Genomic DNA, 26385 nt, shown 5'->3' with positions numbered 1-26385 from the left:
GAAGAAGAGGTCAATATACACAAGGAGCCTCTTAGAGTCTTTTATGGGCCATGGGTGGAGCCAGAAGAAGTGCTCTGTCGGCGTAAAGGAGGACACGGCAGCCTGCAGCAGTGAGGGAGACCAGCATGAGGGACCTGAATGCCAGCTGCTAGGTGAGTATTTTTATTTTTACATGTAGTGTAGCTAGGGCTTATTTTCAGGGGAGAGCTTATATTTCAAGCCCCCACTCCCCCCCCCAAAAAAAAAAAATTAGGGTAGGGCTTATAATCGGGGAAATACGGTATTAGATAAGGGGGCTGCCACACACTATCAAAGTATACCACACAAAGCGCTAACCTCCAGAACTCCCTCAGCATCTCGGGGCTAAACGACTTCTGCAAAAATATATGAATTATTTGTCGATATTTTGGGCAAAATATGCAAGCTCGCAACCTATGTGAAGGGTCCTCGTGTCTTATGAGTTCCTACACTAACATTATATAACAAAGAAATCACAGACAGGAGGCATCAAATCCATACAAACATCAATGCACCATGGGTGTGTAAGTGACTATTTATCAGTATTTTGCACCTGTACTATCCCCCCAATGTAGCATTTTACCTGCCTTTTTTATCAGTAAGTATGTCTGCTTTTCAGTGATTTTTGTATGGATTTGATCCTCTTTCCCAGTGATTTGTTAAATGTTGCATTACTTTGTATTTCCATGCAAAGATTCAATCAAAACTCTTGGGTTAGATTCACACATGCTCCCGGGGGTTCCGCTTTCCTGCTCTGTTCGGGCAGCAGGAAACCCTGTGAACAAATGGTTCAGTCTCAGGATGGAACCAAACAGCGCTGAACATTGACTATAATGGGGTTTCTTCTGTTTCCGCTCAGCTGCCTGGCTTTTAGACGGAAGAAAAAGTGCTGCATGCAGTGCTATTTCTTTTGGTGTTTTGAACCGGATCTGCGTCAGAACCTCCAACCGGTGGTACCAATGCAGATGTGTAACTACCCTTACTTGTTTAGTACTTACTGTATATTATATATGTGTCCTATCAAAGTGATTTTCAAGAAATACTAATGTTTTGCCCACTTCAGAATAATTCTAAAGGCTGCATGTTCAATGGGAGGTCTGAGTGGTCATGTTCATTAATGTCACAGCATACATGTATAAAAAGAAAACTGTGAAATATGTATTCTTAGAGGGCTGCACAGGAGTGGAACCATGAATGTTCATGAGTAGCCACTTTTATTATCATAAACAGCTGAAATTCAGGACGATCACATGGTACGTTAGAAAATACTCTCATACATTTTGGAATATATTTATTATACAATTTTATAATAATTGACCCAAACAGTTAGAGAAAAAATGCAATTTGGTAGTATTTGCTCTATAGTGCAATGGCAATGAGAGGTAGCACTACTATTTAGGCATATGGCAAATTGAGTAACAGCCTGTATGGACCTTAAAGACTATGGTTATAGATTTGGTGTTGTGTTTTTTTTTCTAGCCAAAGGCAAAAGTGGATTGTAAAGAGAGGAAATGCATAAGGAAAAGATGCATACATCTCAATAAAATTAAAATAAATCTTATTTGTATAGTGCCAACGTATTCCGAAGTGCTTTCAGGTAGTTTATTTATTACCCCCCACCAAGTACTCATTTTACCAACTTCGGAAGAATGTATGGCTGAGTCAACCTTGAGCCGGCTACCAGAAACATGCAACCTTCAGGTCATGAGTGAGAGCTTAGTACTGCATTTCTACTGCCTTAACACTCTGTACTACACATCTTCTCCTTTTGGATCCAGAACGGATGGGCAGGAAGACACCTGGACTGCAGGCAACGGTAGACCACCCATCAGACAACCCACTGCTCAATAACATATAGCATGCGGCGTACTTCACCAACGATATCTAGACAGCAGAGATGCAGAAACACACAGTATAAGTACCAATATGTTCTTCATATCGTTGGACATCTACCAGTATATTCAGTTGTTAGCCCAAAAACGGGTGACAGACGTATCTTACAGGCAAAGGTATCTTACTTATTGTTTAAAGCATATTTAAAGATTGTCCATTTAGTGGATAATGATGATGTTTCCACTTTTTTAATGCAACTGTTCCTAGGCTTATTAAAACTATTCTTATATTAGCACCTCCAGGTGCATAAAGTTCATAAAATGACACATTTTATGATCATTGCACCAAAGGAAATTCAAATAAAGGGGATATATTCCATCATATATGTTGTGATCCAGAACAATGTGGTAGTTGCCTGCTGTGTAAACAGAAATTAGTTGTTTAGCCCTGTGGCATATCTAAATATTCCTCAGCAGGTGGAAAGGGTTATTTCAGCTGCAACTGTGATACGATGAAAGGCAGATACATTTGAGTAATTTTCCTTGGCAACAACAACGCAACAGAAGTGTTATATGATTTAACAATTACAGATAGCACATTGAAAATAAACCTTTCATGGTATATGGGTGGCTTCTGATTCAAAATTCAATTGGTATTCTTGCAGCTAAACATTCTGCAGCACTGCCAAGGACAATAGTTAAATATTTAGTATCCCAAATAAGCATTCTTTGAACAAATGCTTCACTATTATTATTCCAACCAGGCGGGATTGTCTGATCTAAAACTCCATTTGAGAACCAAGTTCTAAACCACAGGTTATGTCATGTTGTCAAACACCAAATAATTGAGTATTCCTAATGCTCCTCTTGACAGAGGGTGGAACATATCAAAGTTGGAAGTAAAAGGGGACGATGGATAAATTCATGAAATTATCTATTATGTAGTTATGTGAAGATGCCAGAGCACAAATAGAGTCACCTTTCATGTAAAATAAAATGTCTACACAACTGTGCATAGAAATAATGAGACGAGGTTCATGGACTTAAAAGAGAAAAAACCTAATATTAAATTGCTGAAACATGCAGTCTTCTGTGCTCGTTGCTCATTTGTAAAATGGGTATAATGAAGTAAGTATCTGATTAATTAAACAAAACCCATGTCCATGCTATTGAGACTACAATTTCTCCAGGTGTTTCCAGACCCAGACATCTCCATTCTCGGTACCACCAGGACTTTGGGGTCTATAGCCCCAGCCCCAAGAGTTATCTTTTATGCAGCTTTATACAGCAATGTCCGTATTGCAGCGCTCCATTTAGATTCCATTACAAAAATCTGCTGACAGGTTCCCTTTAAAATAAAAAAATGATCATTAGGCATGGATTTTGTTTTTACTTATATCTCTAACTTTAGAGTATGTGGAATGAGTAGGAAAAAGTGGCAATGCTTAGTCTGCTTTATCTCAGTATGAGTCTGGGGGGAATAAAGTTTCTACCTTAGGACAGCACCTAGTTGGTGTAGGGATAGCATCTTACAAAGCTTATGCAGTGCTTGCTGGGAAACAAAATAGTATGCAAATAGGGGATGGAAAAGTACCTGCACAGCTCAACCTACTAGAAGGTGACTTTCCTATAAGTAAATGTTTGACTTTTCATTAGGGCTTGACCACATGACTGAGAATGTAAACCAACCAAAGTATCTTCCAGAAAGGGGCATTGGATGGCCTATATAAATCCCCCTATGCCATCTTGATGCTGTCCTCAAGAAAAATCCTTATAACACGAGACCAACATTAACCCTTTGCAATCCAATTTAGGGTTTCCTGGGGGGCTTTCTCTTTCTGCCATTATACAACAGCACTATCTGCTGGCTAGAGCCAGTGCTCCAGTATGTGACATGCCGGAGAGGCCCCGACAACAGAGTGGCCAGTAATATACAGTAAGAATACCCTGCTGGACATCTTCCGACAAGAGGCGTAACTTGAAGCTCATGCCCCCCAATGCAAAACCTATAACAGGGCCCCAAACTATAATGCTTTATTCATAGTACTGGGCTCCCTATATGGAGAAGAGAGGCCTTATGGGGCCCCTAAGGCTCCTGGGCCCGGGTGCAACTGCATCCTCTATAGTTACGCCCCTGCTTCCGACATTGGAGCTGTACAGCCTTTAATTAGAATGTTGGAAGATGTCAGGCAGTGGATTGGAAAGGGTTAAAAGCCTCTCACCCAGCCAACTAGAAACCTGCTTGGCATTAACAAGGAGCACGCACTTCAAAATGGCCAGTCTGCAGATGGGTGTCCTTTCCTTCTGGAGAAAGCTCGGCTTTGGCTTATGTCCTTAATCATATTGTGAAGGCCCATTGAGAGGTGAAACATTGACTTACTGTATAGGGAAGACACCTTCCAATAGGTTGCACTGCGCAAGTCCTTTTGTAACCCCTATTTGAGCATCTCAGCATGACTTAGGCCACTCTCACACAAGTGTTTGCAAAAATGTTGCATTTTTTTAATTGAATGATGTCCATTGTAAGCTGCATCCCTATTGGATAAATAGACAGACAGATAGACAGACAGATAGATATGAGATAGATAGATATGAGATAGATAGATATGAGATAGATAGACATGAGATAGATATATATGGGATAGATAGATAGATAGATAGATAGATAGATAGATAGATAGATAGATAGATAGATAGATAGATAGATAGATAGATAGATATGAGATAGCTGGAGAGATAGATATGAGATAGATATGAGATAGATAGATAGATAGATAGATACGAGATAGATAGATAGATAGATAGATAGATAGATAGATAGATAGATAGATAGATAGATAGATAGATATGAGATAGATAGATAGATAGATAGATAGATAGATAGATAGATAGATAGGAGATAGGAGATAGATAGATAGATATGAGATAGATAGATATGAGATAGATAGATAGATATGAGATAGATAGATAGATAGATATGAGATAGATAGATAGATAGATAAATAGATATGAGATAGATATGAGATAGATAGATACGTGTATCAAGCTGCTTTGTAGTTATCATTCAAGACATAACTCCTTTAAAATATACCTTCTATGCAATTTTGATTGTTGATGTTTGTGAAAATTGTAACATTCAGTAGATGCTGCACATTTAAGACAAACATAAGTGGGTGAAGAGGACTCTAAAAATGGGAATTGTTTTATGGATTTTTTGATCTCTGAGTTGATCTTCATTTCGCTCACACTGATAACCATTACCTCTGTAGACCACTTAAGGCCTGGTCTCTTAAATTACAATGTTTTCCTGTGTCAATACAATGCTATTTTTGATAAATGTGTTCTCTAAAATACAGAGTTGCTTTGACAACAGCAGCAAGTAGCAGGATGTATGCATTTCAGAAAGGACAGAATTAGCAGAAAGTTTTTCGGCATGTATAGAATATATAGATGATTTTGATTGCATATGTTTACACACTGGTTTCAGAGTCATAGAATTAATGAAATAGATGCTTATTAGAGATGAGCGAGCGTAATCGCTAAGGCAAACTACTCGAGCAAGTAGTGCCTTATGCGAGTACCTGCCCGCTCGTCGCTAAAGATTCAGATGCCGGCAAGGGAGAGCGGTGAGTTGCGGGAGTGAGCAGGGGGGAGAGAGTGAGAGAGAGATCTCCCCCCTCCCCCCCGTTGCTCCCCGCTTCCGCCCCCCGCCGACACCTGAATCTTTAGAGACGAGCGAGCAGGTACTCGCATAAGGCACTACTCGCTGCAGTAGCTTGCCTTAGCGAGTACGCTCGCTCATCTCTAATGCTTATGGCTATAGTAGGAATAAAGAGAGATGGTAGACTTAAATCTGACATAAATGTAATAAGTTTGAGACAAACACTGGATCAGATGAATCTAATTTTCCATTGCACCGTGCTAATGGGAAAGGTAACATTTGTTCATGCCGTATGGATCGATGAACCCTTCCTGTCAGGTGTCAACAGTTCAGACTTGCGGAATGATGGTGTGGGGAATGCTATCTTGAAACTTCCTGGGTCTTCCTGGGTCCTCTAATAACTGTGGATGGAAACTGTTTGAATTGCTGCAATTCTAAAGAAAAAAGGGGGTTCAATGCACGACTAGATGGGCATCTCTAATAAAGAGGTCGTTCAGTGTGCATGCATGTCTTGACCAGCAATAATTGCCATTAAGAGCATATGTATTCTACACTGCAGTACATGTATTTCATGGTATTTATAGAAATAACAGTTTGTTTTGTAAAACACATTATTTAATATGGCTGTGTTGATGCAAAAATTACAAAGCTCTAAAATCTAGAATGCCAAGGTTTAAGAATAGAGATGAGCGAGCGTACTCGGAAAAGCACTACTCGCTCGAGTAATTTGCTTTATCCGAGTATCGCTGTGCTCGTCCCTGAAGATTCGGGTACCGCTGCGGCTGACAGGTGAGTCGCAGCGGGGAGCAGGGGAGAGCGGGCGGGAGAGAGGGAGAGAAAGATCTCCCCTCCGTTCCTCCCCGCTCTCCCCTGCAGCTCCCCGCTCCGTGCCGGCACCCGAATCTTCAGGGACGAGCACAGCGATACTCGGATAAAGCAAATTACTCGAGCGAGTAGTGCTTTTCCGAGTACGCTCGCTCATCTCTATTTAAGAACAAAAGCAATGCTGTATACATGAAGACAGAACAAAAAGGCTTGGGCTTAAAAGGGTTAATATTTCTTTGTAATCTAAAACTATTATTGCTACTAACGAAGCTCATAGGAATGTTTTTAGCTGCTTCACTTCCTAGACTAACGAATGCCATTTTTATCTGGAAAAGAAACATCCCGTCTCTTGACGCTCTATCTTAGGGCTCCTTCAATCAGGCCTATGCGCAAATGTGCACGCTTCAGCGCCAAGTATTTACGCTATGAACAAGATTGATTTCTGCGCGTATTTCAGTGTACTTTTTGTACATGTGGGGCATATTCATTTGCGTGCAGCAGACAAACTTGCCCCTATTTAACTGGCTATTAGAGATGAGCGAGCACGCTCGGTAGAGGCAGATACTCGAGCAAGCATCGCTCTTCTCGAGTAACTCGTCTCTCTCTCCCCCCTGCTCCCACCCGCTCACCCCCGCCACCCCCCCCCCCCCCGCCCCCATTTGCTCGGACGAGTATGAAGTTACTCGAGAAGAGCGATGCTCGCTCATGTATCTGCCTTTACTGAGCGTGCTCGCTCATCTCTTCTGGCTATTTAGCCTACTGAGTTCCAGATGTTTTGTTTTTTTTGCGCAGCATATTGCAAATTTGCGCATGCATTGAGTGCACATTTGAGCACCTCCCATAGATTTCTATGGGGATCTTTAGTGCGCACAAAATAGTGCAGGTCCTATTTTTTGCACACAAATAAAATTGATGTGCAAAAACAGAAAATGTGTACAAATATACCCGTTTGAAAGAGCCCTTAGTGTAACATGCCAGATTTGTAATTCACATGTCTTGGAAAGCTGAGTGACAATCCATAAGACTAGTAATGTCAGTCATATTGGTTTTCACCTAGATTTCCCCAAAAGTGAGATTAAGGCCTCATTCACACGAGCGTGGATTTGCACGGCGACCCCATTAAATTTAATGAATGGCAGAACGCTGCCTGTGATTGGCTGAGCACTGTGACAAATCACAGGCAGCACTCAGCTGTCATTTAATGAATGGCTGTACATTGCCTGTGATTGGCTGAGTGCTCAGCCAATCAGATGCAGCACTTTAAGATGCAGCTGCTTAAAGGGCTTCAGCGGTGGCCCCATTGAAATCTATGAAAGACCTTTGCAATCCTTTGCCACAGCTGTGACAGCTGTGGCAGGGGATTCTTTACTCCCAGCAGGTAGTCCCCTTGTCAATGAACCCTCTGACAGTGCTGTCCCAGTGTTCAGTGATGAGGGGACTGCCCGTGGGGAATATTGATGCGCAGCACGCACCGATGGTGCACACATGTCCTATCTTTTGCAGGTGCATGCATTTGTACACCTGTAAAACATGGACATGTGAACACACCATAGGGAACCAATGGTTCTAATAGATGCGTGGGTTTTGCATGTGCGTATGTATGTGCAAATACACGCTCGTGTGAACGAGGCCTTAGTTAGAGAGTGCTGAATTGAGCAGAATGAGACAAGTCAAGGATTTAAATTGTACCTAACCTTTCAGGTGATTCATCAAGGTAAACTTTGCTATATATATATATATGAGGAGTAACACTATTTCTGGAAATTATATGACTTTTATTCTGCAACTCTAGCAGTTCCCCTCTGTAAGCTTCATCTCTAATTCTCCATTTTCCTTGGGCTGGTGGGTGTAGGCTAACTGTCAGAATGTCTCCCATACACTGCACAAAGTGAGGAGGAAAATATAGAGACCTACTTAGCATTAGAGATGTGATTCTGTTTGCTGTGAGAAAGTAAAACACTTACTATAAGCTACAGTAGCATGTCCGCGTGTCTTTCTCTGTTTCTTCATCACTTGCACTTCTATGGGCAGCATGTTATCTGATCTGCCAGTGAGCTGTTAGACCATTTTGTCTACCAAGATCGATTTAGCAGTTGTGCAGACTGAGTGACTAGTTGAGGCAGGAGGAAAGAAACCTGATAGGTGAAGAAAGAACCATTTTTCTCAAAAAAGTTATATTAAAAATGTTCATTTTAATATACATTTGCCCATACTGTTGATTTATGCAACATTTGTTGAAATGTCAGTGGACATTTTAACTTAGAAACATAGAAAATTGATGGCAGAAAGAGACCACATGGTCCCTCTAGTCTGCTCTTACCCCAGACATGCTTGAATTCATTTATTGCTGATTTTCTAACGATGTCTGCTGGAAGTTTTCTCCAAGCGCCTACTACTCTTTCAGTAAAAATTATTTCCTGACATTGCTTCTGTCCAACCCCCTCCCAACTAATCTCAGATTGTGCCCCTTATTCTAATGTACATCTTTCTAATAAAGGCATTTCCTTCCTGAACCTGATTTATTTATACCTTCAGGGCTCATGTCCACGGGGAAAATAGGATTTAGGATCCGCAGCGGATTTCCTGCATGCGGATCCGCATCCCATAGGGATGCATTGACCACCCGCGGGTACATAAATACCCGCGGATCGTCAATAAAAGTGATTTTAAAAAAATGGAGCATGAAAAAATCTGGACCATGCTCCATTTTCATGCGGGTCTCCCGCGGGGACGGCTCCCGCGGGCTTCTATTGAAGCCTATGGAAGCCGTCCGGATCCGCGGGAGACCTAAAATAGGAATTTAAAGCATTTACTCACCCGCAGCGGACCGCGAAGCTCTTCTCTTCCTCACGGCCGCATCTCCCTTGCTTCGGCTCGGCGGATGTGCCCGGCGCATGCGCGCGGCACGTCGGTGACGTGCCGGCGACGTGCCGCCGGCGTCAGGAATTCATCCGCCGGCCGAAAATGAAGATCCGGCCGTGAGGAAGAGCAGAGCTTCGTCGCCCGCGCCGGAAAGGTAAATGCTTTAAATTGCTATTTTCGGCGCTCATGTCCGCGGGGCAGGAGGGACCCGCTGCAGATTCTCCATGGAGAATCTGCAGCGGATCTGATTTTCCCCGTGGACATGAGGCCTTAACACATATAAAAGTTTCCATCCTGTTCCCCCCTCTCCATTCTTTTCTCCTGGCTATACAAATTAAGTTATTTAGGTCGTTCCTCATAAAGTTTTCCTACCACCATTTTTATATCCCATCTTTTTACTTGTTCTGTTTTATCAATATCTTTCTGTAAATAACGTCTGCAGAACTGAACACAGTATTCCAGATGTGTCTCACCAGAACTCTATACAGTGGGATCACAATCTCCCTCTTTCTACTGGTGACACCTCTACCAAGCACATGCACAAAGCCGAAGAAAGAAGATCCGGCGCGACGGAGAGAAGATCAAGCCATGAAGAAGTGAAGATCCGGAGCGTGCGGAGAGGTGAGTAATTGTTATTTTCAGCCCTCATGTCCGCGGGGCAGGAGGGATCCGCTACGGATTCTCCATGGAGAATGCGTAGCGGGCCTGATTTTCCCCGAGGACATCAGGCCTAAATTCTTCTCTTCTGAAGTCCTGAGTATCACAGAACAGCTAATCCGATACTCTTGAGAATTTCTTCTCTTTAAGGGCTCAGTCACATGAGCGGCGGTATTTCAGCGCTGAAAAACATCCGCTCTGCAGACGTCCGCATCTGTTGCAAAAGGACATATGGGTGGCAATGGAGCTGGTCATGCGGATTTTCGTCCGCACGCGGTGCGGGCGTTTTTCCGCGCGGAAATACGCATGGATCGACGCCCGTGTGACTGAGCCCTAAGTGTATTATTTTACATTAGAAAGCATTTGGAAACATTACACTTCAGTTTACATTATTTCGACCATGTGTTTAGTAAGGCTTAAAGGGGTTGTCCCGCGGCAGCAAGTGGGGTTAAACACTTCTGTATGGCCATATTAATGCACTTTGTAATATACATCGTGCATTAAATATTGGCCATACAGAAGTTATACACTTACCCCCTCCGGTGCTGGCGTCCCCGTCTTCATGGCGACGACCAAACTTCTCCTCTGGTCACACGAACAGTCGCACTTGCGCACTGAAGATTCCTCTTCTGGATGGTCTGGGCTCACGAGCTGCGACCTGACTCCTCCCTCTTCTCCGCGTCATCGCGTAGCTTCTCCCCCGTCACGTGGTGCCGATCAGCCAATGTGGTGGCTGTAATCGGCAGTGGAGCTCAGACTGGAGAAGAACATCCACGGTGCACCATGGGAGAAGACCCGCAGTGCACCATGGGAGAAGACCAGCAGTGCACCTTGGGAAATGACGGCGGCCATCTTGGAAGAAGATTTTTATAACTTCATGTAACAGCTTCATGGTGAGTAGAAACGCTCTAAAAAACCGATTTACATGGGTAGTTTGTGATGCTTGCTTAACGTGGGGGACTGGGGTGTGAAAAATGTTTTGTTTTGGCCGCGGGACAACCCCTTTAATTTTTTGGGCGGATTATCTATGAAATGATGTATAAATTGACTTAGTTAGGTGTTTAGAGTATGGAGTTTACAAACCATCAAACTTCAAAATCATCTACTGTCACAAATACTTTTCCCAAATGTTCTGTATATAAAGGCATATTCTCCTTTCCTATAATCTACGAGTTTCGTTGCTCGATTCTATCACTATGCCTTCTTTTCTTCAGCCTAATAAAACAATCGTGCTTCACTGACTTTTCCTAATATTCCTGAGCCCAAAGAGTTAAAGGGACCTATTTATTGTCAGGTAACATTCCTTCGCCAAGATCAAGGACTAGAGCTGTGGAAGGAGCCACTTGTGCGTCAAAGGCAGTTATGTCAATGACAAATAGTATTCTTTTGATTTACTATCCAATTCATGTGAAAAATAGGCCTTCCCAGATGATATATTAGACTTTCCTGCAGGTTACTGTAGCCGCTGTACGCGGTCCTGGAACAGTACCTAGTTTTCTGTTTTACTTTCCAATGAATTTTTAATTGCAACAAGCTGTGTCTTCTATATTGTTGGAATGTGGAGGTTATTTTTTTCGCTCTTCTAATTAATGTGACATCATTATTAGCATTAGATCATTTAAAGGCATAAAACATCAAATGGATATTTTCTTTTCTGCAGTATCAGCTGTTATTCCCTGAAAGAAAAGCATTCATTTTTATTAGAAGGCAATGTACAGTGTTTATACAGCTGCAATAGTAAAATGAATGAACATTGCTTCTCCTCGGTAAAGCACGGACCGGCAATGCATGGCAATAGCTCTATTGTATGACCCCCGAATAGAACTGCGGCATATTAACTTATCTGCAGTGGTAACTCTTGTAAACTAGCAATTAAAGTTTATTTTAAACTAAAGATGTACTTACATTCAAATTTAAACCTCTATTTTCAATGGCACTAAATGACTTAAGCGACACTCAAGTGAGTATCGTACGTCAATAGCAACGGCGATAGCAAAATACTAGTGTGTTGCTTTTGGAAGGGGTTGTCTGGTTTCGAAAATCCATTTTCAAGTACCCTATCAGGGCATTTGGAGATAATAGAAGTAATTATCGGAACTGGGAGATAAGTGGTTTGCCTTCTCAGCTTCACATTATTGTCTTCACTTCAATTTCTTTGCACTCATACTGATTTCTAAGTTCATATGAAGCTGTACAATTATGGTTATTACTGTTATTTGATTTAGAGCTTGGGTCACAACCTGCAGCCCGAGGGCCACATGCCACCTGAGATGCCACCCTGTGTTGCCTACGAGCATCTGAGCCCAGGAATGCTTTGAAATGTATGGCTACTCATATGTAGTTTCCATGCCAGAGAGGAGCGGCGCAGCTCAAGGACAAGCAAGGGCCCGCCCCCACTGTTACATGGTCATCCGTGAAACGCACATATTTAATAGAAAATAAAATAGGTGACAATGTAACATTTAACAAACCCGTAGGCTATGGGGGGTTAAAAATAGTCAAACAAGGCATATGGTTGTCTATATTTAGCAAAGCATACTTCTCTGTGCGTTTCTTTTTTTTTTGGGGGGGGGGGGGGAGGTTGGAAGGAAATCATAGCCTACTACACTTTTCTGTCCCACAAAAAAAAAGTATGGAAGAGTATGTTTTTTACGCTCCTGTATGTTTAAGATATACGTACTTTTGTGATAAAATGCCTGAAAGTGGAAAGGGTTTCAGTGGGTATAAATGGGTCAACAATGGGTATGAATGGATCAAAGCGTATCAAAACATATACTGCGCATCTGATTTTAAAAATGTAGGCATATGCTTAAAATACGTGTGTTTGTACATGTCTTTTCAGGTACATTTCTCGCAAGCGTGTAACATACATGAAAATGCCCTAAGTACTTAGGGAAAATGAGGTATTTTGAGCCCAGTTTGGCATTCTGAAAAGGAGTTGGAGGGGAAATCTGTGCCTGTGGTTCTTTCCATTATAGTTTATGTTAGTTGTGAATTGTTTGACTGTTATCACAACCTTCATCATCTACAATAGAGAGAACCATATTCATACACAGTCTCTTACTATCTGAAGTAGTGATTTTAAGAGATGACCCCCATTCTCCCAGTAGGTAGGAGTCCTGGAGTTAGAACCGACACCCATTAGACATTTATTTCAGATATGTTTGATATTCCATAAATGTGTCCAATAGTAATACCCCTTTAATTTTTATTGCAGTCATTGGGAGGTCTTCAGTATAACAAAGTGTCCTGCAAAGTTTGTGCACCCTTGAGTTAGAGGATGTAATATTCTCCTTGAGATAATACAAGGAGCATCTCCCTCGCTCTGGAGGACCCAGCTTGTCCATGGACAAACCATTGATTTTAATGGCAATAATGTATAGGTTTATTTTTTCTTATGAAATTCACCACTGTGTTCCCCCAAAGTCTTACTGGTGATAATTAGGGGTACCATCAGCTAAAGGCTGGTTTACATGGGCTGATGATCACTCAAAGATTGCTCAAACGACAGTATGAGTGACAGCTTTGAGCGATCATTTTGCATAAAGTATTAAGTAGCTACTCAGCTACTTAAGTACCAATTAGGTGTGCAAATGAAGCCTTAGCTGAATGCAGTTAATAGGCGAGGACTATTATCTGCGCTCAGATCCCTTTGTTCTCCAAGGGGAAACAATGCTTTCAGCACTCCCCGTGGAGAACTTCTCATAAAACTCAAGTACAATTTTTAGGTTGGAGAGAATTTAATGATCAGCTAACAGTACCCAAAAAGCGGACGATGGGCGCACATTTAGACGCAACGTTAAAACGATCACTGATTAGCGATTTTTTAGCGATCATCGGCCGGTGTAAATGGGCTTTTACACTACTATCTTTTGACAAATAGGTATTGTCAAAAGAAAACCACTCCTTTAAAGTTAAACTCCAGTTGAATATTCATAATGAGTAAAACTGACCTATTAGGACCATGTAACTTGTCTGAATAGTTAATTCATGTATTTTAATTAGAGATGAGCGAACGTGTTCGTCCGAACTTGATATCCGTGCGGATATTAGGGTGTTCGGGATGTTCGTTATTCGTAACGAACACCATGCGTTGTTCGGGTTACTTTCACTTCCTTCCCTGAGACGTTAGCGCGCTTTTCTGGCCAATTGAAAGACAGGGAAGGCATTACAACTTCCTCCTGTGTTGTTCAAGCCCTATACCACCCCCCTGCAGTGAGTGGCTGGGGAGATCAGGTGTCCGCCTAATATAAAAGTTGGCCCCTCCCGCAGCTCGCCTCAGATGCCTTGTGAGTTAGTGAGGGACAGTGCTGTTTGTACCGGAGCTGCTGTAGGGAAAGAATTGGTAGTTAGTGTAGGCTTCAAGACCCCCAAAGGTCCTTATTAGGGCCACTGATACCTGTGCGTTGGCTGCTGTTAGCAGTGGCAATTTTTTTTTTTCTCAAAATCGGCTCTGCAGAGCGTTGCACCCGGCATTAGGGACAGAAGTGTTGCATAGGCAGGGAGAGTGTTAGGAGTGAGTGTAGCCTTCAAGAACCTCAACGGTCCTTTCTAGGGCCATATTTAACCGTGTGCAGTACTGTGCTGGCTGCTGTTAGCTGTGCTGCATATGTTTTTTCTTCTCAAAATCGCCTCTGCAGAGCATTGCACCCTCCATTGATACTGCAGGGAAAGAATTGTGTAGGCAGGGCCACAACACAGTTATTATTCATTGAATATACGCAGTGCGGCCTTTTGCTTGTAAAACAAGTGAAAATAATTCTATTTGTCCGGCCTCTGTCCGTCCTAAGGGCGGTGGACACGTGTCGGCTGCGTGTGCAACGTTTAAAAATCAGACGCACCCAGCTACGGTTTACTGCTGGCTTCGCCATTTGCTTTCCTTAATTGGGAAAAAAATACCTGCTCTGCCAGAGTTAATAACTCTGCTACCCTCAAGTTCTGTGCCACATTAGCAGGGCCACAGCACAGTTATTAAACTTCTCATGTTCATTGAATATACGCAGTGCTGCCTTTTGGTGGAAAAAAACTGAAAATAATTCTATTTGTCCTGCCTCTGTCCGTCCTAAGGGCGGTGGACACGTGTCGGCTGCGTGTGCAACGTTTAAAAATCAGACGCACCCAGCTACGGTTTACTGCTGGCTTCGCCATTTGCTTTCCTTAATTGGGAAAAAAAATACCTGCTCTGCCAGAGTTATAATAACTCTGCTACCCTCACGTTCTGTGACACATTAGCAGGGCCACAGCACAGTTATTAAACTTAGATTATTCATTCACTAGAGGCAGTGGGGCCTTTCGTTTTCAAAAAAGGGAAAACATTATATTTGGCCTGCAGTCTTGCGCCAATTTATTTCCTGCCTGTGAAATCAAATCACTGGTAAAACAGCATGCTGAGGGGTAGGGGTAGGCCTAGAGGACGTGGACGCGGCCGAGGATGCGGAGGGCCAAGTCAGGGTGTGGGCACAGGCCGAGCTCCTGATCCAGGTGTGTCGCAGCCGACTGCTGCGCGATTAGGAGAGAGGCACGTTTCTGGCGTCCCCACATTCATCGCCCAATTAATGGGTCCACGCGGGAGACGGTTATTAGAAAATGAGCAGTGTGAGCAGGTCCTGTCCTGGATGGCAGAAAGTGCTTCGAGCAACCTATCGTCAACACGCAGTTCTGCGCCGTCCACTGCTGCAAATCCGAATCCTCTGTCTGCTGCTCCTCCTTCCTCCCAGCCTCCTCACTCCACTACAATGACACCTGCTCAGGAGCGGGAACACTCCCAGGAACTGTTCTCGGGCCCCTGCTTAGATTGGGCAGCAGCGGTTCCTCTCCCACCAGAGGAGTTTATCGTCACTGATGCCCAACCATTCGAAAGTTCCCGGGGTCCGGGGGAAGAGGCTGGGGACTTCCGCCAACTGTCTCAACAACTTTCTGTGGGTGAGGAGGACGATGACGATCAGACACAGTTGTCTTGCAGTGAGGTAGTAGTAAGGGCAGTAAGTCCGAGGGAGCAGCGCACAGAGGATTCGGAGGAAGAGCAGCAGGACGATGAGGTGACTGACCCCACCTGGTGTGCAACGCTTACTCAGGAGGACAGGTCTTCAGAGGGGGAGTCACGGGCAGCAGCAGGGCAGGTTGCAAGAGGCAGTGCGGTGGCCAGGGGTAGAGGCAGGGCCAGACCGAATAATCCACCAACTGTTTCCCAAAGCGCACCCTCGCGCCATGCCACCCTGCAGAGGCCGAGGTGCTCTAAGGTCTGGCAGTTTTTCACAGAGACGCCTGACGACCGACGAACAGTGGTGTGCAACCTTTGTCGCGCAAAGCTCAGCCGGGGAGCCAACACCAACAGCCTCACCACCACCACCATGCGCAGACATATGATGGCCAAGCACCCCACAAGGTGGGACGAAGGCCGTTCAGCGCCTCCGGTTTGCACCCCTGCCTCTCCCCCTGTGCCCCAACCTGCCACTGAGATCCAACCCCCCTCTCAGGACATGGGCACTACCGCCTCATGGCCTGCACCCTCATCTCCACTGTCCTCGGCCCCATCCAGCAGTGTAGTTCAGCGCACCGTCCAGCCGTCGCTTGCGCAACTGTTGGAGCGCAAGCGCAAGAACGCCGCCACGCACCCGCACGCTCAAACGTTAACCGTCCGCATAGCAAAATTCATCAGCCTTGAGATGCTGCCGTATAGGGTTGTGGAAACTGAGTCCTTCAAAAGTATCATGGAGGTGGCGGCCCCGCGCTACTCAGTTCCCAGTCGCCACTACTTTTCCCGATGTGCCGTCCCAGCCCTGCACGACCACGTCTCCCGCAACATTGTACGCGCCCTCACCAACGCGGTTACTGCCACGGTCCACTTAACAACGGACACGTGGACAAGCACAGGCGGGCAGGGCCACTACATCTCCCTGACGGCACATTGGGTGAATTTAGTGGAGGCTGGGACAGAGTCAGAGCCTGGGACCGCTCACGTCCTACCCACCCCCAGAATTGCGGGCCCCAGCTCGGTGGTGGTATCTGCGGAGGTGTATGCTTCCTCCACTAAAGCACCCTCCTCCTCCTCCTCCTCTGTCTCGCAATCAAGATGTGTTAGCAGCAGCATGTCGCCAGCAGTCGGTGTCGCGCGGTGTGGCAGCACAGCGGTGGGCAAGCGTCAGCAGGCCGTGCTGAAACTACTCAGCTTAGGCGATAAGAGGCACACGGCCCACGAACTGCTGCAGGGTCTGACACAGCAGACCGACCGCTGGCTTGCGCCGCTGAGCCTCCAACCGGGCACGGTCGTGTGTGACAACGGCCGTAACCTGGTGGTGGCTCTGCAGCTCGGCAGCCTCACGCACGTGCCATGCCTGGCCCACGTCTTTAATTTGGTGATTCAGCGGTTTCTGAAAAGCTACCCACGCTTGTCAGACCTGCTCGTAAAGGCGCGCCGGCTCTGCGCACATTTCCGCAAGTCCCACACGGACGCTGCCACCCTGCGCACCCTGCAACATCACTTTAAGCTGCCAGTGCACCGACTGCTGTGCGACGTGCCCACACGGTGGAACTCTACGCTCCACATGTTGGCCAGGCTCTATGAACAGCGTAGAGCTATAGTCGAATACCAACTCCAACATGGGCGGCGCAGTGGGAGTCAGCCTCCTCAATTCCTTTCAGAAGAGTGGGCCTGGTTGGCAGACATCTGCCATGTCCTTGGTAATTTTGAGGAGTCTACCCAGGTGGTGAGCGGCGATGCTACAATCATTAGCGTCACCATTCCTCTGCTATGCATCTTGAGAAATTCCCTGCAAACCATAAAGGCAGCTGCTTTTCGCTCGGAAACGGGGGCGGTGGAAGACAGTATGCCGCTGGATAGTCAGGGCACCCTCCTGTCTATTTCTCAGCGCGTACAGGAGGAGGAGGAGGAGCATGAGGAGGATGAGGAGGAGGGGGAAGAGACAGCTTGGCCCGCTGCTGACGGTACACCGGCTGATTGCCTGTCATCCTTTCAGCGTGTATGGCCTGAGGAGGAGGAGGAGGAGGAGGAGGATCCTGGCAGTGATCTTCGTAGTGAAGACAGCCATGTGTTGCGTACAGGTACCCTGGCACACATGGCTGACTTCATGTTAGGATGCCTCTCTCGTGACCCTCGCGTTGCACGCATTCTGGCCACGACGGATTACTGGGTGTACCCACTGCTCGACCCACGCTATAAGGAGAACCTGCCCACTCTCATTCCCGAAGAGGAATATTCCTCTAATATTCCTCCTCCTCCTCCTGCTCCTCCTCCTGAAACCTCACGTAATCACGCTGAACGGGCAATTTTTCTTAGGGCCAGAAGGCTCACTCAAATAATTTTTCTGAACAATTTTTATAAGTTTCAATGCGCTTAAAAGCGTTGGAACTTTAACTTGAACCAATTTTTCGTTACACTGGGCTGCCTCCAGGCCTAGTTACCACTTAAGCCACATTAACCAAAGCGATTCACCTGCCATCTTGGTTGGGCATGGCCAATTTTTACTGAGGTACATTAGTACTGTTGGTACACCAATTTTTTGGGGCCCTCACCTACAGTGTAATCATAGCAATTTGTATGTTCTTCGCCTGTACTCATGGTACAGAAAGGTGTGTGGGGTTGGCCTACACTTTAGCTACATAAATGTAACTTGGGCCTTGGCTATACTAAGGCTACTGAAATGGAACTAAGACTGCGCTCCCACTATACTGCTGCTTCAGAATTGTTACTGGGGCCTGTCTTGAGTGCTACTATTGCTGACATGGAACGAAGACTGCGCTCCCGCTATACTGCTGCTTCGGAATTGTTACTGGGGCCTGTCTTGAGTGCTACTATTGCTGACATGGAACGAAGACTGCGCTCCCGCTATACTGCTGCTTCGGAATTGTTACTGGGGCCTGTCTTGAGTGCTACTATTGCTGACATGGAACGAAGACTGCGCTCCCGCTATACTGCTGCTTCGGAATTGTTACTGGGGCCTGTCTTGAGTGCTACTATTGCTGACATGGAACGAAGACTGCGCTCCTCCTATAATGCTGCTAGTGATATGTTAGTGGGGCCTGTCCTAATGCTACGGCTGAAATGTTACGAATTCTGGGCTCTGCCTATACCGCTGCTAATGGTATGTCTCTGGGGTGTGGAAACAGAGGCTTGCCAAAGACATGATGGCGGCGAGGCCATTTCCCACCAACGCGGTTACTGTTAAAGGGGTTGTCCCGCGGCAGCAAGTGGGTCTATACACTTCTGTATGGCCATAATAATGCACTTTGTAATGTACATTGTGCATTAATTATGAGCCATACAGAAGTTATAAAAAGTTTTATACTTACCTGCTCCGTTGCTAGCGTCCTCGTCTCCATGGTGCCGACTAATTTTCGCCCTCCGATGGCCAAATTAGCCGCGCTTGCGCAGTCCGGGTCTTCTCCTGTTCTCTATGGGGCTCCGTGTAGCTCCGTGTAGCTCCGCCCCGTCACGTGCCGATTCCAGCCAATCAGGAGGCTGGAATCGGCAATGGACCGCACAGAAGCCCTGCGGTCCACGGAGACAGAGGATCCCGACGGCCATCTTCAGCAGGTAAGTATGAAGACGCCGGACCGCCGGGATTCAGGTAAGCGCTGTGCGGGTTGTTTTTTTAACCCCTGCATCGGGGTTGTCTCGCGCCGAACGGGGGGGGGGGGGGGTTAAAAAAAAAAAAAACCCGTTTCGGCGCGGGACAACCCCTTTAAGGTGCATATAACCACGGACACGTGGAGAGCACACGTAGTGCCTCAAAAACATCCCCCTCCTCCTCCAACAGGGAAAACATTCTTGGCAAATGCCTTTGCATTGGTTCGTCTGGTGGCAGTCCAAGAATTTCACCTTTACCGACACAACAAGAGAACCCCCACACCATCCCCCCGCCACGGCCCACTTAATCCTGGCCGCATTCCGAAAACCAACAAAATACAACCGTGCTACTAGGTCCGCAGTCACCACCACATTACCACCAACGCGGTTACTGTTAAGGTACATATTACCAGTCTGACTGGGGCATGCAGACACCTTGACAGAATGAATAGTGTGTGGCACATAGGTTCCCCATTGCTATGCCCACGTGTGCAGCTCCTGATGGCGGTGGCACAGGATTATATTTCTCATTGCTTCTGTACAGCATTGTGGGCTATCGCCCCGCCCCTTTTAAAGAGGGTCGCTGCCTAGCCGTGCCAACCCTCTGCAGTGTGTGCCTGCGGTTCCTCCTCATGGCAGACGCACTTCTAAATAGACATGAGGGTGGTGTGGCATGAGGGCAGCTGAAGGCTGCGCAGGGACACTTTGGTGTGCGCTGTGGGGGGGAGGGGGGGGGGGCGGTTGGTCAGCATGTAACCCAGGAGAAGTGGCAGCGGAGTGTCATCCAGGCAGTGATTGTGCTTTGTTGTAGCTAGTGTGGTGCTTAGCAAAGGTATGCCATGCTAATGAGGGCTTTTCAGAAGTAAAAGTTGTTGGAAGGGGGTGGGGCCCACTCTTGCCGGTATTGTGGCTTAATAGTGGGACCTGTGAACTTGAGATGCAGCCCAACATGTAGCCCCTCGCCTGCCCTATCCGTTTCTGTGTCATTCCCATCACTTTCTTGAATTGCCCAGATTTTCACACATGAAAACCTTAGCGAGCATCGGCGAAATACAAAAATGCTCGGGTCGCCCATTGACTTCAATGGGGTTCGTTATTCGAAACGAACCCTCGAACATCGCGGGAAGTTCGTTTCGAATAACGAACACCCGAACATTTTGGTGTTCGCTCATCTCTAATTTTAATCCATTAAATGCAAATGTCATGGTGTTTTGTACACTATAGGCTCTTACAATCACAGGCCAAACCCAAATGAATGCATGTTACTGGGATGTACAGGAGAAAATAATACCCACCACTCTGACATAACTTTTCGCTCTGCAGCAAATGCGTATAGCTGCACTCCACAGACTTTCCCTGAAAATCGGACTGAAAGTAATACAACTAATAGCACTTCTTTTAAATGTAAATAAAACAAGTTAGTAGACAGACAATTTCCTATGTTTAAACCAAGTGATCTATATTTTTAGTGATGCAATTCTGTAATGGAACTTGAAGGGATTTTCCAGGATTCCAATATTGATGAGCTCTGCTTATGATAGGATCACAATATCAAATCAGTGGGGTCCACTGCTCAAGACCCTGTTGATCAGCTCTTTGGAGAGACATAATGTTCATTTTTCACATGGCCTGAGAGTGACTCAGATCCATTCCTGGTATAAAGTGAAGCGCTTGCCAGAGTGCTTTGACCTCTTCAAATAGCTAATCAGTCAACTAGCGGACCCCCACTGGTCAAATATTGTTGATGCATCCTAAGGATAGATAATCAATATTGGAGCCCTGGAAAACCCATTTGATTCCTCCCCAGGCTACCATTTGAAGAACACATAGAATCATAGAATGGTAGAGTTGGAAGAGACCTCCGGAGTCATTGGGTCCAACCCCTGCTCAATGCAGGATCACTAAATCATCCCAGACAGATGTCTGTCCAGCCTCTGTTTGAAGACTTCCATTGGAGGAGAACTCACTCCCTCTTGTGGCAACCTGTTCCACTCATTGATCACCCTCACTGTCTAATATCTAATCTGTGTCTCCTCTCAGTTTCTCATGGAACATTTTATGCAATAACCCTATGGACTGTAAACTCAATTGTGACTTGTAATCAAAGTTTAAGAAGTATCATTGTACACTTTAAATTTAATGCAAAAACAAAAAATTCTGCCTTTATTCAGCATTTATGGAATGAAAATGACCCCAACATTTCATTTGCATGAATAGTGACTAGAGATGAGCGAATGTACGAACGTACTCGTCCGAGCTTGATATTCATGCGAATATTAGGGTGTTCGGGATGCTCGTTACTCTTAACGAGCACCACGCGGTGTTCGGGTTACTTTCAGTTTCCTCTCTGAGACGTTAGCGCGCTTTTCTGGCCAATTGAAAGACAGGGAAGGCATTACAACTTCCCCCTGTGACGTTCAAGCCCTATACCACCCCCCTGCTGTGAGTGGCTGGGGAGATCAGATGTCACCCGAGTATAAAAGTCGGCCCCTCCCGCGGCTCGCCTCAGATGCCTTGTGAGTTAGCTGAGGGAAAGTGCTGCTGCTGGTGCTGCTGTAGGGAGAGTGTTAGGAGTGAGTGTAGGCTTCAAGAACCCCAACGGTCCTTCTCAGGGCCACATCTATCTGTGTGCAGTACTGTGGAGGGTGCTGTTAGCAGTGTTGCACAAATTTTTTTTTTCTCAAAATCGGCAGTCTGCAGAGCATTGCGCCTTGCAGTAATACTACAGGGACAGAAGTGGTGGTTAGGTAGGGAGAGTGTTAGGAGTGAGTGTAGGCTTCAAGAACCCCAACGGTCCTTCTTAGGGCCACATCTATCCGTGTGCAGTACTGTGCAGGCTGCTGTGTTGCATATTTTTTTCTTTTCAAAATCGGCTGTCTGCAGAGCATTGCGCCTTGCAGTAATACTACAGGGAGAGAATTGTGTAGGCAGGGCCAGAAGACATATATTATTGATTGAATATAGTCAGTGGGCCCTCCGTTTCCAAAAAAGGGAAACATTGTATTTGTCCTGCAGTCTTGCGCCAATTTATTTCCTGCCTGGGAAAAGTAACTGCTCTGCTGCACTTCATATAACTGCATTTCTGTGCAACACATATCTTATCTGATTGAATATAGTCAGTGGGCCCTCCGTTTCCCAAAAAGGGAAAAATTGTATTTGTCCTGCAGGCTTGTGCCAATTTATTTGCTGCCTGTGAAAAGTCTCCGCTCTGCTGCACTTCATATAACTGCATTTCTGTGCAACACATATCTTATCTGATTGAATATAGTCAGTGGGCCCTCCGTTTCCCAAAAAGGGAAAAATTGTATTTGTCCTGCAGGCTTGCGCCAATTTATTTGCTGCCTGTGAAAAGTCTCCGCTCTGCTGCACTTCATATAACTGCATTTCTGTGCAACACATATCTTATCTGATTGAATATAGTCAGTGGGCCCTCCGTTTCCCAAAAAGGGAAAAATTGTATTTGTCCTGCAGGCTTGCGCCAATTTATTTGCTGCCTGTGAAAAGTCTCCGCTCTGCTGCACTTCACATAACTGCATTTCTGTGCAACACATATCTTATCTGATTGAATATAGTCAGTGGGCCCTTCGTTTCCCAAAAAGGGAAAAATTGTATTTGTCCTGCAGGCTTGCGCCAATTTATTTGCTGCCTGTGAAAAGTCTCCGCTCTGCTGCACTTCATATAACTGCATTTCTGTGCAACACATATCTTATCTGATTGAATATAGTCAGTGGGCCCTCCGTTTCCCAAAAAGGGAAAAATTGTATTTGTCCTGCAGGCTTGCGCCAATTTATTTGCTGCCTGTGAAAAGTCTCCGCTCTGCTGCACTTCATATAACTGCATTTCTGTGCAACACATATCTTATCTGATTGAATATAGTCAGTGGGCCCTTCGTTTCCCAAAAAGGGAAAAATTGTATTTGTCCTGCAGGCTTGCGCCAATTTATTTGCTGCCTGTGAAAAGTCTCCGCTCTGCTGCACTTCATATAACTGCATTTCTGTTCAACACATATCTTATCTGATTGAATATAGTCAGTGGGCCCTCCGTTTCCCAAAAAGGGAAAAATTGTCTTTGTCCTGCAGGCTTGCGCCAATTTATTTGCTGCCTGTGAAAAGTCTCCGCTCTGCTGCACTTCATATTTCTGTGCAACACATATCTTATCTGATTGAATATAGTCAGTGGGCCCTCCGTTTCCCAAAAAGGGAAAAATTGTATTTGTCCTGCAGTCTTGCGCCAATTTATTTCCTGCCTGGGAAAAGTAACTGCTCTGCTGCACTTCATATAACTGCATTTCTGTGCAACACATATCTTATCTGATTGAATATAGTCAGTGGGCCCTCCGTTTCTCAAAAAGGGAAAAATTGTATTTGTCCTGCAGGCTTGCGCCAATTTATTTGCTGCCTGTGAAAAGTCTCCGCTCTGCTGCACTTCATATAACTGCATTTCTGTGCAACACATATCTTATCTGATTGAATATAGTCAGTGGGCCCTCCGTTTCCCAAAAAGGGAAAAATTGTATTTGTCCTGCAGTCTTGCGCCAATTTATTTCCTGCCTGGGAAAAGTAACTGCTCTGCTGCACTTCATATAACTGCATTTCTGTGCAACACATATCTTATCTGATTGAATATAGTCAGTGGGCCCTCCGTTTCCCAAAAAGGGAAAAATTGTATTTGTCCTGCAGGCTTGCGCCAATTTATTTGCTGCCTGTGAAAAGTCTCCGCTCTGCTGCACTTCATATAACTGCATTTCTGTGCAACACATATCTTATCTGATTGATTATAGTCAGTGGGCCCTCCGTTTCCCACAAAGGGAAAAATTGTATTTGTCCTTCAGTCTTGCGCCAATTTATTTCCTGCCTGGGAAATCACTGGTAATACAGCATGCTGAGGGGTAGGGGTAAGCCTAGAGGATGTGGACGTGGACGTGGCCGAGGACGCGTAGGCCCAAGTGAGGGTGTGGGCACAGGGCGAGCTCCTGATCAAGGTGTATCGCAGCCGACTGCTGCGCGATTAGGAGAGAGGCACGTTTCTGGCGTCCCCACATTCATCGCCCAATTAATGGGTCCACGCGGGAGACCTTTATTAGAAAATGAGCAGTGTGAGCAGGTCCTGTCGTGGATGGCAGAAAGTGCTTCGAGCAAGCTATCATCCACCCACAGTTCTGCGCCGTCCAGTGCTGCAAATCCAAATCCTCTGGCTGCTACTCCTCCTTCCTCCCAGCCTCCTCACTCCACTACAATGACACATGCTCAGGAGCGGGCAGACTCCCAGGAACTGTTCTCGGGCCCCTGCTCAGATTGGGCAGCAGTGGTTCCTCTCCAAGCAGAGGAGTTTATCGTCACTGATGCCCAACCATTCGAAAGTTCCCGGGGTCCGGGGGATGAGGCTGGGGAGTTCCGCCAACTGTCTCAAGACCTTTCAGTGGGTGAGGAGGACGATGACGATGAGACACAGTTGTCTTGCAGTGAGGTAGTAGTAAGGGCAGTAAGTCCGAGGGAGGAGCGCACAGAGGATTCGGAGGAAGAGCAGCAGGACGATGAGGTGACTGACTTCACCTGGTGTGCAACGCCTACACAGGACAGGTCTTCAGAGGGGGAGGCACGGGCAGCAGCAGGGCAGGTTGCAAGAGGCAGTGCGGTGTCCAGGGGTAGAGGCAGGGCCAGACAGAATAATCCACCAAGTGTTTCCCAAAGCACACCCTCGCTCCATGCCACCCTGCAGAGGCCGAGGTGCTCTAAGGTCTGGCAGTTTTTCACAGAGACGCCTGACGACCGGTGTGCAACCTTTGTCGCGCCAAGATCAGCCGGGGAGCCACCACCAACAGCCTCACCACCACCAGCATGCGCAGACATATGATGGCCAAGCACCCCACAAGGTGGGACGAAGGCCGTTCACCGCCTCCGGTTTGCACCGCTGCCTCTCCCCCTGTGCCCCAACCTGCCACTGAGATCCAACCCCGCTCTGAGGACACAGGCACTACCGTCTCCTGGCCTGCACCCACACCCTCACCTCCGCTGTCCTCGGCCCCATCCACCAATGTCTCGCACCGCACCGTCCAGCCGTCGCTAGCGCAAGTGTTTGAGCGCAAGCGCAAGTACGCCGCCACGCACCCGCACGCTCAAGCGTTAACCGTCCACATAGCCAAATTTATCAGCCTTGAGATGCTGCCGTATAGGGTTGTGGAAACGGAGTCCTTCAAAAGTATGATGGAGGCGGCGGCCCCGCGCTACTCAGTTCCCAGTCGCCACTACTTTTCCCGATGTGCCGTCCCAGCCCTGCACGACCACGTCTCCCGCAACATTGTACGCGCCCTCACCAACGCGGTTACTGCCAAGGTCCACTTAACAACGGACATGTGGACAAGCACAGGCGGCCAGGGCCACTACATCTCCCTGACGGCACATTGGGTGAATTTAGTGGAGGCTGGGACAGAGTCAAAGCCTGGGACCGCTCACGTCCTACCCACCCCCAGAATTGCGTGCCCCAGCTCGGTGCTGGTATCTGTGGCGGTGTATGCTTCCTCCACTAAAGCACCCTCCTCCTCCTTCTCCTCCGCAACCTCTGTCTCGCAATCAAGATGTGTCAGCAGCAGCAGCACGTCGCCAGCAGTCGGTGTCGCGCGGCGTGGCAGAACAGCGGTGGGCAAGTGGCAGCAGGCCGTGCTGAAACTACTCAGCTTAGGAGATAAGAGGCACACGGCCCACGAACTGCTGCAGGGTCTGACAGAGCAGACCGACCGCTGGCTTGCACCGCTGAGCCTCCAACCGGGCATGGTCGTGTGTAACAATGGCCGTAACCTGGTGGCGGCTCTGCAGCTCGGCAGCCTCACGCACGTGCCATGCCTGGCCCACGTCTTTAATTTGGTGGTTCAGCACTTTCTGAAAAGCTACCCACGCTTGTCAGACCTGCTCGTAAAGGTGCGCCAGCTCTGCGCACATTTCCGCAAG

The sequence above is a fragment of the Eleutherodactylus coqui genome, chromosome 10 (assembly GCF_035609145.1).
Source record: "Eleutherodactylus coqui strain aEleCoq1 chromosome 10, aEleCoq1.hap1, whole genome shotgun sequence".
Taxonomy (NCBI): Eukaryota; Metazoa; Chordata; class Amphibia; order Anura; family Eleutherodactylidae; genus Eleutherodactylus; species Eleutherodactylus coqui.
The sequence above is the reverse complement of the archived record's forward strand: the minus strand, read 5'-3'. Positions refer to the sequence as shown.